Source organism: Melanotaenia boesemani, chromosome 22 (assembly GCF_017639745.1).
Source record: "Melanotaenia boesemani isolate fMelBoe1 chromosome 22, fMelBoe1.pri, whole genome shotgun sequence".
Lineage (NCBI taxonomy): Eukaryota > Metazoa > Chordata > Actinopteri > Atheriniformes > Melanotaeniidae > Melanotaenia > Melanotaenia boesemani.
The window spans coordinates 3597741-3612028 of NC_055703.1; the positions used below are offsets into that span (position 1 = coordinate 3597741).

Below are 14288 nucleotides of genomic sequence, written 5' to 3' on the forward strand. Positions count from 1 at the left end.
ATGGTGAACAGCTTCCATGTTTTAACATCTGTGGTCTGAACTTCCTCATTTGGCCAGCTTATTATCCTGACAGGGTATCTGATCACAGGCAGGGCATAGCTGTTAATTGCCCGGGTCTTGTTCTTGTCATTGAGCGGACTTCTCAGGACTCGTCTTCCAGGTATGTGGCTGTGGCAGCTTTCCTTGTGGCTTCTTCGTGGTTTCCATTTGCTTGTGGTATGCCAAGGTACTTGTAGCTCTCCTCAACATCTTCTATTCTGCCCTCTGGGAGTACTTCCCTCTCTTTGTTACTATTCAGCCACATTTCTCCAGTCCGAATGACATTCCAATGTCCCTGCTGTAGATCCCGGTGCTGTGGATCAGTGATTCATTGTCTCGCTCACTCTCAACATACAGCTTGATGTCATCCATGTAGAGGAGGTGACTGATGGTGGCCCCATTCCTGAGTTGGTAGCCATAGCCAGACTTACTAACGCTTAGACATAAAGGATTTCTTTTAAAAAGCAGCAGAGAATAAAAAAAACCTAAAAGCTCAAAGTGAGAGAAACTGAGCAGAATCTGACTGAAGATCACCATCACTACTATGTTGCTAAGAGACCTCTATTTAGACCTGGACATGATGATGAAGCCACTTCCTGTCAGACTTTCCACCAATCAGAGAGCTTAAATTGACGACGGTAATGTCCAATCAGGAGCAGCCAAAGATCAACCAGTGAGCAGAAAGTTCTATGTGTGTGTGAAAAGAAGAAAAATAAAGCTCCTCTATGGCTGGAATAAAGCCAAGAAGACGTTTCTGACACATGGTGGCGCCACAAAGCAGCTGTCAGCCAATCCTGCAGCAGATCATCATAGGCCTCAAGGAGGACATTTAATTCAGCCTGGCAAAAATAAGGCGCTCTCCGTTTTGCCATGCTCAGCGTGATTTCAGGGATCAATGGGTGACGCCTTTTATAGGTTGGCTGTGAACACACCTGGCTTAACCAGCACAAGGTTGTGATAGTTATTCACAGCAGGTGCTTTGGAACAGAGAGTTAAGATATCAGAGGATTTAGCAAACTTGAGCACAGGCTTTATCACAGCATTTGACCCGTATCAGCTCCCTGTTCCTGGTTACTGCGTTTTCATGATCTCTGCTACATACTGCGGGAGCTCTTAGACCAGGGGTATTTAACTAAAGTTTAAAGAGGTCCAGTTAGAGAAAATAGTTTGGAGCCAAGGTCTGGGAGATCATAATGACACATTTTTATATATATGTTTATATCAAGCGGCAACCTCTGCCTGTAAAATGCAAAGCCTCTGCAGAAGTGCAAAAAATTGCAGTTCACTCCTCATCCACTAGGGGCTGGCTCCAAAACAGAGTAAATCCCCATAGACTCACATGTTCACAGCAGAAATAAACATGTTTAAAGCCTGGTACAAAAAAACATTTTAGGATTAATAGGTCAAGTTGCCTTCATGACAACTGTGAGGGAGGTGAATATTTTTCTAACTCATCCATTTAGATGTTATTTAATCTTGAAATTCAGCATAGTTAGGGGCGTGTCCTTTTTACTGACAGGTATCCAATATCCACGGAAAAAAGGGAGAGTGCAGCACAACCGCGGTTTTTAGCCGGCTAACAGTGCGCCTTAGCCCGCCTACCTCCGTTAGCTGGTTAGCTACTGTTGCTCGGAGTTAGCTCGATTAGCTTTTAGCTACAGGCAGCTGGAGGTTGATGGGTGTCAATCATCCACCCCGCCTTCACAGTCCCCCTCTCAGCTCCACCTCTCTGCCCATTTTTGGATTTTCCAAGACAAATGACACGTGTGACGCTACCAAGATGGCAACGGTGGGAACACCCAACGAGCTTCACTTTTGCTCTTCAGAAACCTACGGGTGACGTCAATAACCAGTGGATCAAGTTGATGAGAGGCTGATCGAATTATTTCTTCGTTTTCTTCCACAAGCTAATAAAGACACTGAACCACACTGGACTCCATTGTTGTTTTAAAAATAGAAAATACCTACCGGACTGAAGTGAACCATCAAAAGTACTCTGACCTGGTGAGTTTACCAGCTGATACCACCCCTGCTGCCACCTTCAGGTTAGGAGGAAAAACTGCAACACGACACCAAAACGACCCCTATACTCAAGTGTTAAAACAAACTCACCAGCGTCAGCTACGCCGTAGCCGACCGCACGCAGATGTTGCGCAAGCAAAAATCAGCCTTTAACCTGCAAGCTGCTACAGAAATCTAAAAACCAGCATAACCCAGAAGGAGCAGAACCACAGCCGACAACACAGATTAAAAATGGAAACATCTTGTAACATCAAGTAAATAAGAAGTCAAACAGAATCAGTTAAAGTTCACCTTCTCAGACCAAAACAAAGCTCACTTTTCAAACCACAAGCTGAAGAACCCAATATTCAGCGGCTGATTTCTTCCCTAGATGACAGCCGGACGTGGTAAAACTCCAAGGCTGTCTCCTCAGCAACTCCAGGTCTGTGGTTTGGTACTTAAACTGAGATAAGATTACACACAAAACGCTTTAAATACCAGACATAACTTCCATTTCAATCCCATTCCACAGCTCCGGCTTTAAGAGGAAGCCTTAAACACACGTATCTCTTTTCAGTGGCTCAACAATGCAAACAGGACTGCATCTCCTGCTAGAATTCCTTCAAAACATGAACGAAAACACGGAGTTTTACTGTTTCTCTTCTGCTGCAGATGGCTCACAAACTTCTTATTCATTTGAGCATTCGAACAGGAGTGAAATCTGCCAAGTGTCTTTTTTTTTTTTTTTTTTTAAATCAGAAAGCAACATCAGCAATTCAACATTTCCAAACCAGAAACTCTGAACAATCTTTTGAAAAATCTTACTGACCAATCAACCTAGAGAAACCAAACCAGGAGACTCATCTTAGTCCAGGTTCAGAACAATCTGGTCTCCAGTGGGTGGGACCAGTCAAATACTGCATAACAACATAGAAATGAAAACTCCACATTTTTCCACATCTACACGTGAGCTCCACACAAACACACATTTGTGTGTTACTACAAAGAAGGACATTAACAAGTTGGTTAGGTTTTAGGAAAAATCTTTTTAGAAAATGATATGATCAACCTGAAATTTCTGGAGAAAAGTAAGCCAAGCTTCAATGTATTCAAATGTATAATTATATACACCCAAAATAATATTATGTTAACATATTTTATGTACATTTTAATAAAAAATATTTAAAATGTAAATATTTTATGTACATATATTTATGTATATATAAAAAATGTAAACATGTTTAAACATTTCATTAAGTTCATAGTGGTTAGCGCCTTGCATGGCCTCCATCAGTGTGTGAACGTGTGTGTGAACGTGTGTGTGAATGTGATGTATAATGTAAAGTGCTTTGGGTATCATTCCAGGTACAGAAAAGCACTATATGTATATATACAGACCATTTACTATAAGCATTTATCTATTTTCCTTAAATAATTAAATTTTCATTACATAATTCTTTATATTTATTTTGTTTTTTATTTTAATTTATTCTATTTATTGATCTTATCCTATTTATTTGACATATTTACCAATCTCCATGCTCAATAAAGTTTCCATTTAAACCAGAGGCTCAAATGAAACTACTCCAGCAGCTTGTTGTCAAAGTCTGCACCAGCCTCTTGATGATAATATTTGAGTCAGGTGTGCTGCAGCATGGACACAATGAAAACCTGCAGGAGACTGGCTCAATAGCTCTGGAGTTGGGTGCTAGAGGTAAAAAAAATCTGTGTTAAATATTAATGATTGTCAAGTTAATGTGTGCAGTTTAATAAAAATCTTATTTAACATTCAGTACATGAAAAAATAACACTGTAGATGCGGTGACCGCTTGGCCGGTCCATGCTGCAGTCAGTTCCTCCAGTAAGCCACAATGTTTGATCACAACTTTCACCCAAATTCAGACATTTTATTCATGAACTTTCCTTCCATGTTTCTGATCCCCCCCACCCACCTCAACCATCTCAGGAGCTTTAGTTAAATTCATAATGAGTAATTCCTGAAAACAATGTCGGGTCAAAGTAAATGTAATGGCCCACTGGTTACAGAATTTTAATGAAGACCCACTGAGGCAGTTACCCTTGGATGAGTTATGCCAAACCACAACAAAGGATTTTCAGCTGGATGGGACTGGTTGCTCACCACACCCTGACAGTATGCTTTCATATGAGACAGCAGAGCAGCGTCCACATCAGTCCTGATAGGACAGCAGAAACCTTCCCTGGAGTCAGTGGATACTAAGATCAGCAGACTGGCGAAACATGTAAACCCACAACCTGTTCACTCATTAACCATCTACTCCAATTTATTGTGAAATTCTTGGAAACCCTCATTCATGATGATTTAACAACGAAGCAGCATGGCATGAAACATCAACTCAGTTGTTTCTCAGAGTCACACATGCTGAGAGGAAGTAGTTATCACATAGATATCCTGTCAGTTTGCACAAGTCTAAGGAGAGCAGAGGCCAGAGATAACCACGGATGCTTCTTCCTGTGTGTTGTCAGAGGTTACAGTCAGAAAGGAGCTGTTAACAGGAAGTGCGACTGTGTGAATGAAGACAGCAAACAACAAACACTTCATCTCTCTTCTCATCTTTTTGTTGTGCAGCACTTTAATTTAAATATTTGTTTTGAAAATAGCTCAGGGAGGCCAAACAGAAACACAAGCCCTGGTGAAGGATACAGGCAGGAAAGATATGCTTGTATTAATCTTGTGGCATCTGTGGACTTGTGTGGCAGCCAAGGCCTTTCTAGCAGTAATGATGTCGCAGTCATTTCGTTCACATACGAACACAGATTTTATTCTGAAGCCCACTGCTGAAAGATTTATGTTTCGTTTTTGAAAATTAACTAACAAGTGCACATCTAAACAGGCTGTGTGCCCTTGTTAGTTAACTCTTATTATTTTTTGTGTGTATGTTCAGACTCCGACTCGCGTTACTCAGAATTTACTCTGTTAAGGAATCTCTCTTGAAGCTGCTGTATGGTAGAAATTAATTTAAAGCATTTTTCTACTTATTATTTAAGGCCCAATGAATTCTGTTTTACTGTTTCCAAAATTCTATTTTAATTTTTACTTTATTCTGTTTGTCAGTTTTTAAGGAATGAATGAATTTTTAAAGAAATATAATTATTAATAAATTATGTTAATGACATTTATTTTTTACCTTAAGTCTATGCTTTATGTTGAGCCCAGCTTTTTCCTACTTTTTATTCTATATATTTTTATTTTTCCTTTGTTATTTATGGTCTCTCTATCAGGTGAAGTTGTGTGTGTGTGGGCGTGCCGGTTCAGAAGTATGTGGTAACCAAGGAAACGGGGCTGTAGATACTAGTTCCTGAAAAAAGGACCGTTCCGTTCACGTTTCTGTTCCGCATCCAGGGATTATTGCTTTGTGGACAGCTGTGAGAGAATCAGGGCTTCACAAAGGGAGCAGAGGAAGTCAACCTGTGAGGGACGATGTTGACAAGCGACAGAAAAGCCAGTCCAACAAGCGGACTTTGCAACACCGCCCATGTGCTGCACCGCCGCCGTAAACAGGAAGACGCTCACAGCTGCTGGCCAAAATCTATTAACTAGCTGGTAACGGAGTAAACCACCATAAACCCAACACTGGTTGCAATCATGAAAAACTTGTTAGATGTTCTTCACCAATGACAAACAGCTGATTTAGCGAAGCTTACATATAAAATCGGATGGCATCTCCCCTGTAAAGCGGTCAGCAACAAGCTAAAGGCACTTGACAACTTTTCCTCAATGTTATCAGTAATTTAGAAAAGCAGCGAGCACCTAAAATGCTGGACAAGCGTCGTCCCAGCAGCTCCTCTTTCTCCCATTAGGGCAGCTTCAGCCTGTGAAGTGGGCACATTCACAGGGAGTACAACTGAAACCACACATACTTTAACATAAGTGGTTTAATGACACATCAGATTTCTAAACTGGGTACACCTGTGTAATTCTGTCCCCATTTCTGACTCATTAAACTGTGTGACAGGTGAAACAGGAAACTGTAAAATACAAATACTGAGGTTAATATGGCACCATTACTCATATTTTAAAAGGAACTAAAAAAAAAAATACAGACACATACTGTGTACTGTAATCCTGTCTGGAAATACAGTAAATTTAGGACTTATCTGTCCTAAAAGGGTTTTAGTCATTATGAAAGCAGAGTTGTATTTTCTTAAAAGAAAACACACAAGTGATTCATTTCAACGGACCTGATGTTTTTCCCAGCAGCTGACACTCTTTAACCCTTTAAAATCCTCTGTGGTTTCCCCGGGCACTATCACTTCTACCGTCATCATTGTCTCAGGAGCGGTAGTGTGTAGCTCTGTGGGGTAAATTATGATGGATAGTTACCCTTTACGTGAGGGATGTTCAACTAAAATTGAAATAGGTCCAGTTGGAGAAAAGCTTTCGGAGCCAAGGTCCGGGACATGATAATGAATATTTAGCTTTTTATATATCTGTGCTGTTTGCCGTATTGTAAGCGGGAAACTTTGTGGCATTTGCGTAGTAACAGCTTTCTTCTGGCGACTCGACCGTGCAGCCCATTTCTGTGCATCTTCAAAGAGCCACGCACCTTTTTTCAGAGTCCTGTATTTCAGCTGAAGTTATTTGTGGGTTTTTCTTTGCATCGCGTACTATTTTCCTGGCAGTTGTGGCTGAAATTTTAGCTGGTCTACCTGACCGTAGGACTGGGCGATTAACCAAATTTTACTCACAATTACAATCTGGGTTTTCAACGGTCATAAAAACAAGATGTTCCGATTATTTGCTCCTTCTCAGTTTACTCTTATGCTGTTTTCAGTTGCAAATCAAGCGCCACTTGCAGGGCTCTGCTGCAGACTCCTCCCACTGCTGCAGACTCCTCCTACAGTCCCGGCCGCTTTGGTTTTATTTAACACGAGTTGCAAACACCTCTCAAGTTATGGGCTGGACACACAGGAGGAGATGTTGCTCCTTCTCCATCATTTTCTATGGAACTTGCACGATGAGGCGAGAATCGCTGCCCTCCTCCAGCCAGGCGACAGGCCACATTTGTGCTGTGAAATGTTGCACTCGTTTACGCAGACGTGACACAAGAAAATAAAAAAACGTTCAATTTTGTGAGTTGTGACTACATAATCCACCAGCTCCCAGAGACACAGAGAGACAACGTTATAAACAAACATAACTTTTTTTTTTCAGTTAACACAGTGAACAACCCGGATTTAAGAAACTCATCAACACTTTGGACAAACGGCATCACTGCCACCTCGTCTCCATGTTGGTGGAGTGTTTCTCCTGCCCTGGATGATGAGTGTGGTGAGGGTATTGTGAAGGACGGGGCTACAGTCCAATGTTTCGCCACCAATGTGGACCTGTGGTCAAGCCGCACCATAGAGCTGTAAATGACACAGATTTCAACGTAAAAATGTCTCCAGACTAATTTTTTTCAGATCGCACTGGGCAGAACATAGCTGCTGGTCTGAGACAAACAATAGTGGGAGACCTGGGTGGAAAGAAACTAGTCTGTTCAATTACCTTTTCCCGCAGACCCTCTGACAAATCTTTTGCTTTCCCCATGACTCAGAAACCAGAAACGTCACTGCAGCATTGGATGAAAGATGCAAAGGTCTGTCAGGAGCCCCGAAACTCACTGATTACAAGCAAACAATCACAGGTGAGTATGGTTACCTTTAATAGCCATCCAAACCTGTTCCTGTCCACTTGTGTGTGCTATCAGGCCAAAATCACCAGGGTATGTAAACTTTTGATCGGGGTCATTTGGATAGTTTCTGTTCTCATTATACAGCCAACCACTAACCATGAGAGGAAAAAAGCTTTTCTTTCATCACTGAAATTCTCTGAGAAACGGCCATAAACTGACAAATTCTGCCAGGGTATGTAAACGTATGAGCACAGCTGTATATCCTATCCAGGTTTACAATCCAGCCACTAAATGTAGTGTTTATCCAGAGACCATCTGGTAAATCCACAATGATCCAAGATAACACCATTATTTATCACATCTACACCATAAAAAGACCACTATGGATCATGCTGGAGGAAAAAAGTCCAAGTATGTAAAATAGTTTATTTTATGTATGAGCTTCTACACGCAAAAAAAAAAAGAAAAAAAAAAAGAAATTCTTTGGAGTTTTACGGATTTACGAATGAGAGAAACAGAATGTCTTTTTTTTTTTACTGTATAAAGACAACTAAATATGGTGTCGATGTCTTTTACTGGTCAGTGTTTGATGGTCTGTAGAAGAAGGCGTATTTAATTCTAGATATGTGGTCTTTATTTCCACTGTTCCAGTAATATTTATGTTTGAAGTCAAAGCTAGCTGGATGTTTTCCTGCTTTCTAAAGAAATGTTCAAAAGCATTTTTATAATGTAGCTTCCAGAAAGAAGCCTCCCAAGTCCAGGTAGAGGTCCTGGAGCCTTTTCATTTTTTCCTCTAATAGAAATCCAGAATTAAAATGTAGGATGTATTTATTCTGCATTTAGATGGAATCTACTTTTTATTATGTTGGCATCAAAACATAGAAATAAATAAAACTTGAAGACTAAGTAGTTTCAAACATTTATAGTGATGGGAAATTAACGCCGAATAATCCAGATTATTTCTTTGACAATAATCAAAGACTGAAACATATGACCTGGTCCTGGTTTAGTGGACTATGCCTTGTCAGGATTAGTACACGACATTTAACCCTGGACTGAGGAAGACCACAAGCAGCATGTGTAATGGAAGTCTCCACTTAAAGTGGAGAAGTCAGGAGAAGCCGACAGGGGGAAGGGGCTTTCTTCCTGACAGCCACACAGCCGAGAGGGGGGAGGGTTAAAAACACCAAACTCTCTTCCTGCAGCCTGTGATGGATTCTTCCCTTCCACCTCCTCCACTCACAGTATTACAGGACGTACAAGGCTGACACTAGATGACTCAAGAACCCAGAAACTCACCTGGACAAGCAAACGAACACACAGCTCCACTTTTAGCTGCTAAATCAGTGACTGCAGCCTGAAAGAGAAACTCAGCTGACTCTCAAAAAACACAGAAATTGGTTTCCTGGGTTAAACTGACACTACACTCAAGTGCAGTAATTATCCTTCCCCCTATGAAAGGGGAAAAAACCCACACACCCCCACCCTTTCCTCAGCAACGATAACTCGTACAAACTACAAGTGATAAATTAAAAAACTGGTTTTACAGGAAAGAAGACTTTGCAACAACATGCCACAAACTCAGTTTGTTGTGAAAGCCCTCAAACACAAGTTTCTTTATCGTTCAGGAGCTAAAATCAACTAATTCTTCACCTCTGTCAACAAGCATCAAGGAAAGTGAGGCGACAAACTCCAGTTTATGTCTAATCCATGCCTTCACAAAAGGTTTATTTACCCTGATGACACCCAGAGTAATTATCAGCCTTCCTGTCTGGACAACAATCCTGTTTTAACTGATCATACAGTTGCTGCTGAGTCTCAGAAGAGTGGCAAATCAGTAAGGTCTCCTGGCAACATATTTACCCAGCTCCAGGCACACATGGTTTCAGTTAGGGGTCTGCACCTATAAACAGTTGGCCATAGCAGCTTATTGGTCAGGAAGTGCAATGCTGACTGCAAGTCAAGGCAGGCACAAGCTGCTAATGAATGGCATACACCCTCACAGTCGAGATGTGACAACACGGTTCAGATCGGAAGCGTTCAGAGGTCATCGGAGACACCACTCTGAGCTCCTCAGGAGCCCTGAAAAAACTCCTAACAAAGAAAAAACGAGCCAAGACAACCTCTGCTAAAGAGGAAGAAGCCTGTTTCACAAAACAAGACTGAAAATGGAGTTTAGCTACCTTTTCTAACGAGATCAAAACAATTAAACATTTAAGTCACAAAACTGATTTAGCTTCTAGTTAGAAAACAAAGAGAATGATTATCTTCCTAACTACAGATTTCAACCACCAACATTATGCATCACTGGACTAATGGCTCATGTAAATATGAAGACTGAGTAAAACAACGTGAGGAAGTTCTGTCTGAACACATCCAGGAGGACTTCAGATCACCACCAAATGCCCTGACGCCAACAGAAAATCAAAGACACTGGAGACACAACCAAAGAACAAGGGAAAAGAATAAAAATACTGATACTGCTGATTAATCACTATAAACTCACTACAAGAAAACCTGTCTGGAGTGTGTGAAAATAACCAACATCTATGCAATTGGAACAAAAAGGGATTATTTTAAAGATTTGCTGAAGGTAAATAGACTGTACTTATATAGCTCTTTTCCAGTCATCATGACTACTCAAAGAACTTTACACTAAATGTCACACACACACACACACTCATACCCCAATAGACACATCGGGAGGCAACTTGGGGTTCAGTGTCTTGCCCAAGGACACTTCAGCATGGAGTCAGGGAAGGCCTGGAATCGATCCACCAACTGGAAAGTTGGTGGACGACCGCTCTTCCTCCTGAGCTACAGCCACAAGAAAAAGAGCAAACATATTTTTATTTTCAGTCAGCAGTTACATCAACTTTTAGCGCAGGCCACATGTAAGGCTGCTCGATTATGGAAAAATCTAAATCACAATTATTTCTGGTCACTACGGAACATGATAACTCATCGAGCCAAGGCAGGACATTCAGGGTGTAACAACCACGCTCACCTATAAATGTAGAGTTTTTCCCTCAAGTTTTCACTTTTTTAATACGTAACAGTAAAAATGTAATAATAGAATAAATAAAACAAATAACATTTTTTACTTGATACATTTTTGTGTCTATAGTCTAGATATCTGAATATAAGGTAGGACAGGATCAACCAGAGGGCAGTTTCCAGTCTGGGTTCGGAGCAGACTGCAGTGCTTATTTCAACACTTCACCGGGCCGCCAGTAGCTGCGTTTCCATTACCCCAAGAACTGTACAAAACCTAAAAACCACAATGAAAAACCGGTAATGGAAACACCTACATATTAAAAAAAAAAACTCTGAAATATCACTAAAAGTTTTTACGCTCTCCCGAAGTGGTTTTTCAGAGGTGTCGCTACAGAAGTATGTCGCAAAAGTGTAACGGAAACACTTTTTTGCATTTACACGTCACCAGACGTGACGTAGAGGGTCATGTGACCAGTTTGGATGGAGGAGGAGACTGAAATATTTTTACAAATAATTAAAGAGAAAAATATAACCGTCATCCATGAGAGCAAAAAACAGCGAAATGCAGAATTTACAAGGAATTAGACACCTCCATCCTCCTCAAAGTGGATTCTTCAGAGAATTACAGATTATGTGTTAAACACCATTCAATGAAAACACCTGGAAATCACAAATGTACTTTGTCAACGTTTTAGAAATATTGCTTTTATTTTGTGAAAAACTGTAACGGAAAAGCAGCTATGACTGCTTTGGGGGGGGGGGGGGGGGGGGGGGCTTACGGCAGCACTGATGCTCATTGATCAGAGTAAGAACTGTACATGTTCTCACTTCAGCATCTCCAATAACACCAGAAAAGTCACTAGATTTGTTGCTAGCCGCTTTAAAAGAGCATAAAGTGACAAAGACACTACATTGGATTAAGTGCTTGCAGCAATGGTGGACAGTCTACTTTCGGTACTAGCCCTGATGCCACTTCAGAAACAGCAGAAGTGCGCATGTCATTCTGAACGTAACAAAATAAAATAGTGCATTAAGGCAAATTTATTTTAACAATAATCTGGGTTTTTTGTTGTTAATATCACTGTTTTGTGATCGCTTGGAGCCTAAATCGAAATCTAAATTTGATATATTGCACAGCCTTCATCATATGTCCTACAACCCCAGTTATCCTGGCTCTTTTAGTGGGTACACAGGTATAAATAAAGCATGACAAAGAAGTCACCATCCTGACAGGTTCACTTACCTCAGGACAAACATATCCTATACCAACTATACCAAGAACAACAACTGAGCTGTGGTAAACAAAGGTCAAAACCTGCTCCTCCTAAACCAGACTTGACCTTAACTAACACAAATAAGGAATATGTACGTCCACTGAGAGTAAATGTAAGTTTATTTCTCAATAATAGTCCGCTATCATCAAATATGTCAACAGTAAAACCACAAAATGATTAGACCTAAGAGGCTCTGGTTTCATTACTTAAAGGCTCCACATATTTGATAATATGAGCAGAGGACATCAAACAGCGTGTAGACTCCACGTTGCACCAAATTAACTGTTTTTAAGTGTGATGACTCAATGTAAGGTTTGTAAGAGATAAAAACAACCCGGATCGGAGGTTAAATGTAGCTACAGTTCAATGATTTAACGTTTCCATCCAACAATAATGCTGCTACGTTTCAACAGAGAGCTCAATGGAAAAAGTAGCATGCTAACAGGGGCAACAAAACATGTAAACCCCCAGCAGCGGAATACTCCAAGAAAGCTGCCCAGAACCGCTAACTTAGCCTGTAAACGATAAACGGGGTTTATGGAGACCATAATTAATTAGTTTGGCGTTTCAGACAGGGCTCTGTTAACTTCGTCAGGCTGAGAACAACCTCCAACACCCCAGGTTAGCTTGCCGCTGCTGAAGACAAAAACTTTTTCCACCTCTGAAAACTTTTTCTCTCCATTTTCTCTCGGACTGAGACCAACCTTACAAACTCTTCCGTTTCGCTTCTTATAATTATTAGTTTTAATTTTACAGTGGTGAAAGTGTTAAATTAAAGTAACTTGCCTTCCAGTTACGGCTGCTGCCGCCGCCGCCGCCGCCGCCGCTCCCTGGGCCACCTTCAACACCCGAGATCGCCGCCGGACCTCCGAAGGGCCGCGGAGCTGGGAAAGAAGAAGCCGTGAGGTGTCCAGCTACTACCAGGGAGAAGAAGAACCAGTTGCACCGAGGCCCCGGGCCTTCGGTGTCCTCGAAGTAGCGTAAGGGAGAGGGAAAGTGAGCCTCGGCCTTACGCCGTTTGACAGAGCCTCGGGAATGCCTTCTTGACAGGTCCTCGTCTTCGGCCCCCCCCTCCCCTCTGCAGCCTTCACTTTTCTCTTTTTCCTCACTCCCAGCACATACGAATCAAAATATTGTCACAGAACATGGCGACTGCTTGATCCCGCTACTATCGCGAGAACAGGACGCGTTTCCTTTTTTCAGGTAGTGAAGTTGAGCTGAGGGACGAGAAAGTACGTGTCAGGCCAATCTGAGCAGGATGCTCCGGTCCTTAAAGCCCACTGCAGACTTTCGATGTTTCCCTGCTGCAACATACCTGACTCAAATTAATGACTCATTAGCAGACTTGTGCAGCGCTTGTCAGAGATCCATTTAATTGGAATCAGGTGTGTTACTACAGGGAGACATCCAATACCTGCAGGACAAGGTTGCTGACCACTGATGAAGGATCACAACCCAGAAACGAGCACAATAAAAAAAAAACTGTTCATGGAGACCGGAGGATGTATAACATCATTTTACATACATGGAAATAGACTATACTATACTATACTATTATATTATATTATATTATATTATATTATATTATATTGTATTATATTGTATTATATTATATTATATATTATATTATTATAGTATATTATTCTATTATAATTTTACTGTGAATTGTCTTTATTATTATTAATATTATTATTAGTAGTAGTGGTAGTAGTATTTAATTGTTTATTACACATATTGTACTGTATTAGTACAGTACAATATGTGTTATGATATGCTATAATATAATAATATATTATGCTCTTATACTCTATATTGCTCTGTGACATGTGTTATACACTACCCATTTACCCATTACATTATTCTTTTGTACTATACTATATTATAATGTGTATAACTATATTCTTACTTTCTGATATTTAATTTACTTTTTACATTTACACTTTTTTTTTGCCTTAACCTCATCTATAGTGGAGTAATCCCTTGCTAGCACAGCAGCTTGTGTTTTCTAACCGGTTTCTTGTTGTTTGTTGTTGTTTTTGTTTTTTCCTACCCCTCATAATATTGTGAAACACGAAATGACTCTTTTGTCATAAATTGCCCCTCACGGAAAAATAAAAATGTTTTTAATTTAATCATCCGTGATCTTATGTACTTATATTTTATCACAGAGCATCTCTGAAGGTGGGGGGAGGAGGTCACTAATTATTCTAGAGATAAAATAAGCAAACACCACACTTTTATTGCAGCTCAGGTGACATGAATATACAGAGTATTGTAGCACTACAATGAGCAGAAAATTCTGTTCCTGCAAGAAGTGAGA

At 40.6% G+C, this 14288-nt stretch overlaps 1 protein-coding gene across 2 annotated transcripts in view; it reads right to left on the reverse strand.

Annotated features, from left to right (window-relative positions):
• tab2 (TGF-beta activated kinase 1 (MAP3K7) binding protein 2) overlaps nt 1-13238 on the reverse strand; it is a 33236-nt gene extending 19998 nt beyond the window's left edge. The window contains exon 1 of one of the 2 annotated variants that reach the window (XM_041975841.1): nt 12755-13238. The gene's annotated coding sequence lies outside the window, so the exon portion shown is untranslated. Of the gene's footprint in view, nt 1-6261; nt 6367-12754 lie in introns of those variants that run through there. The other variant, XM_041975842.1, reaches the window with a different exon arrangement.
• Nucleotides 13239-14288: the final 1050 nt, after the last annotated feature.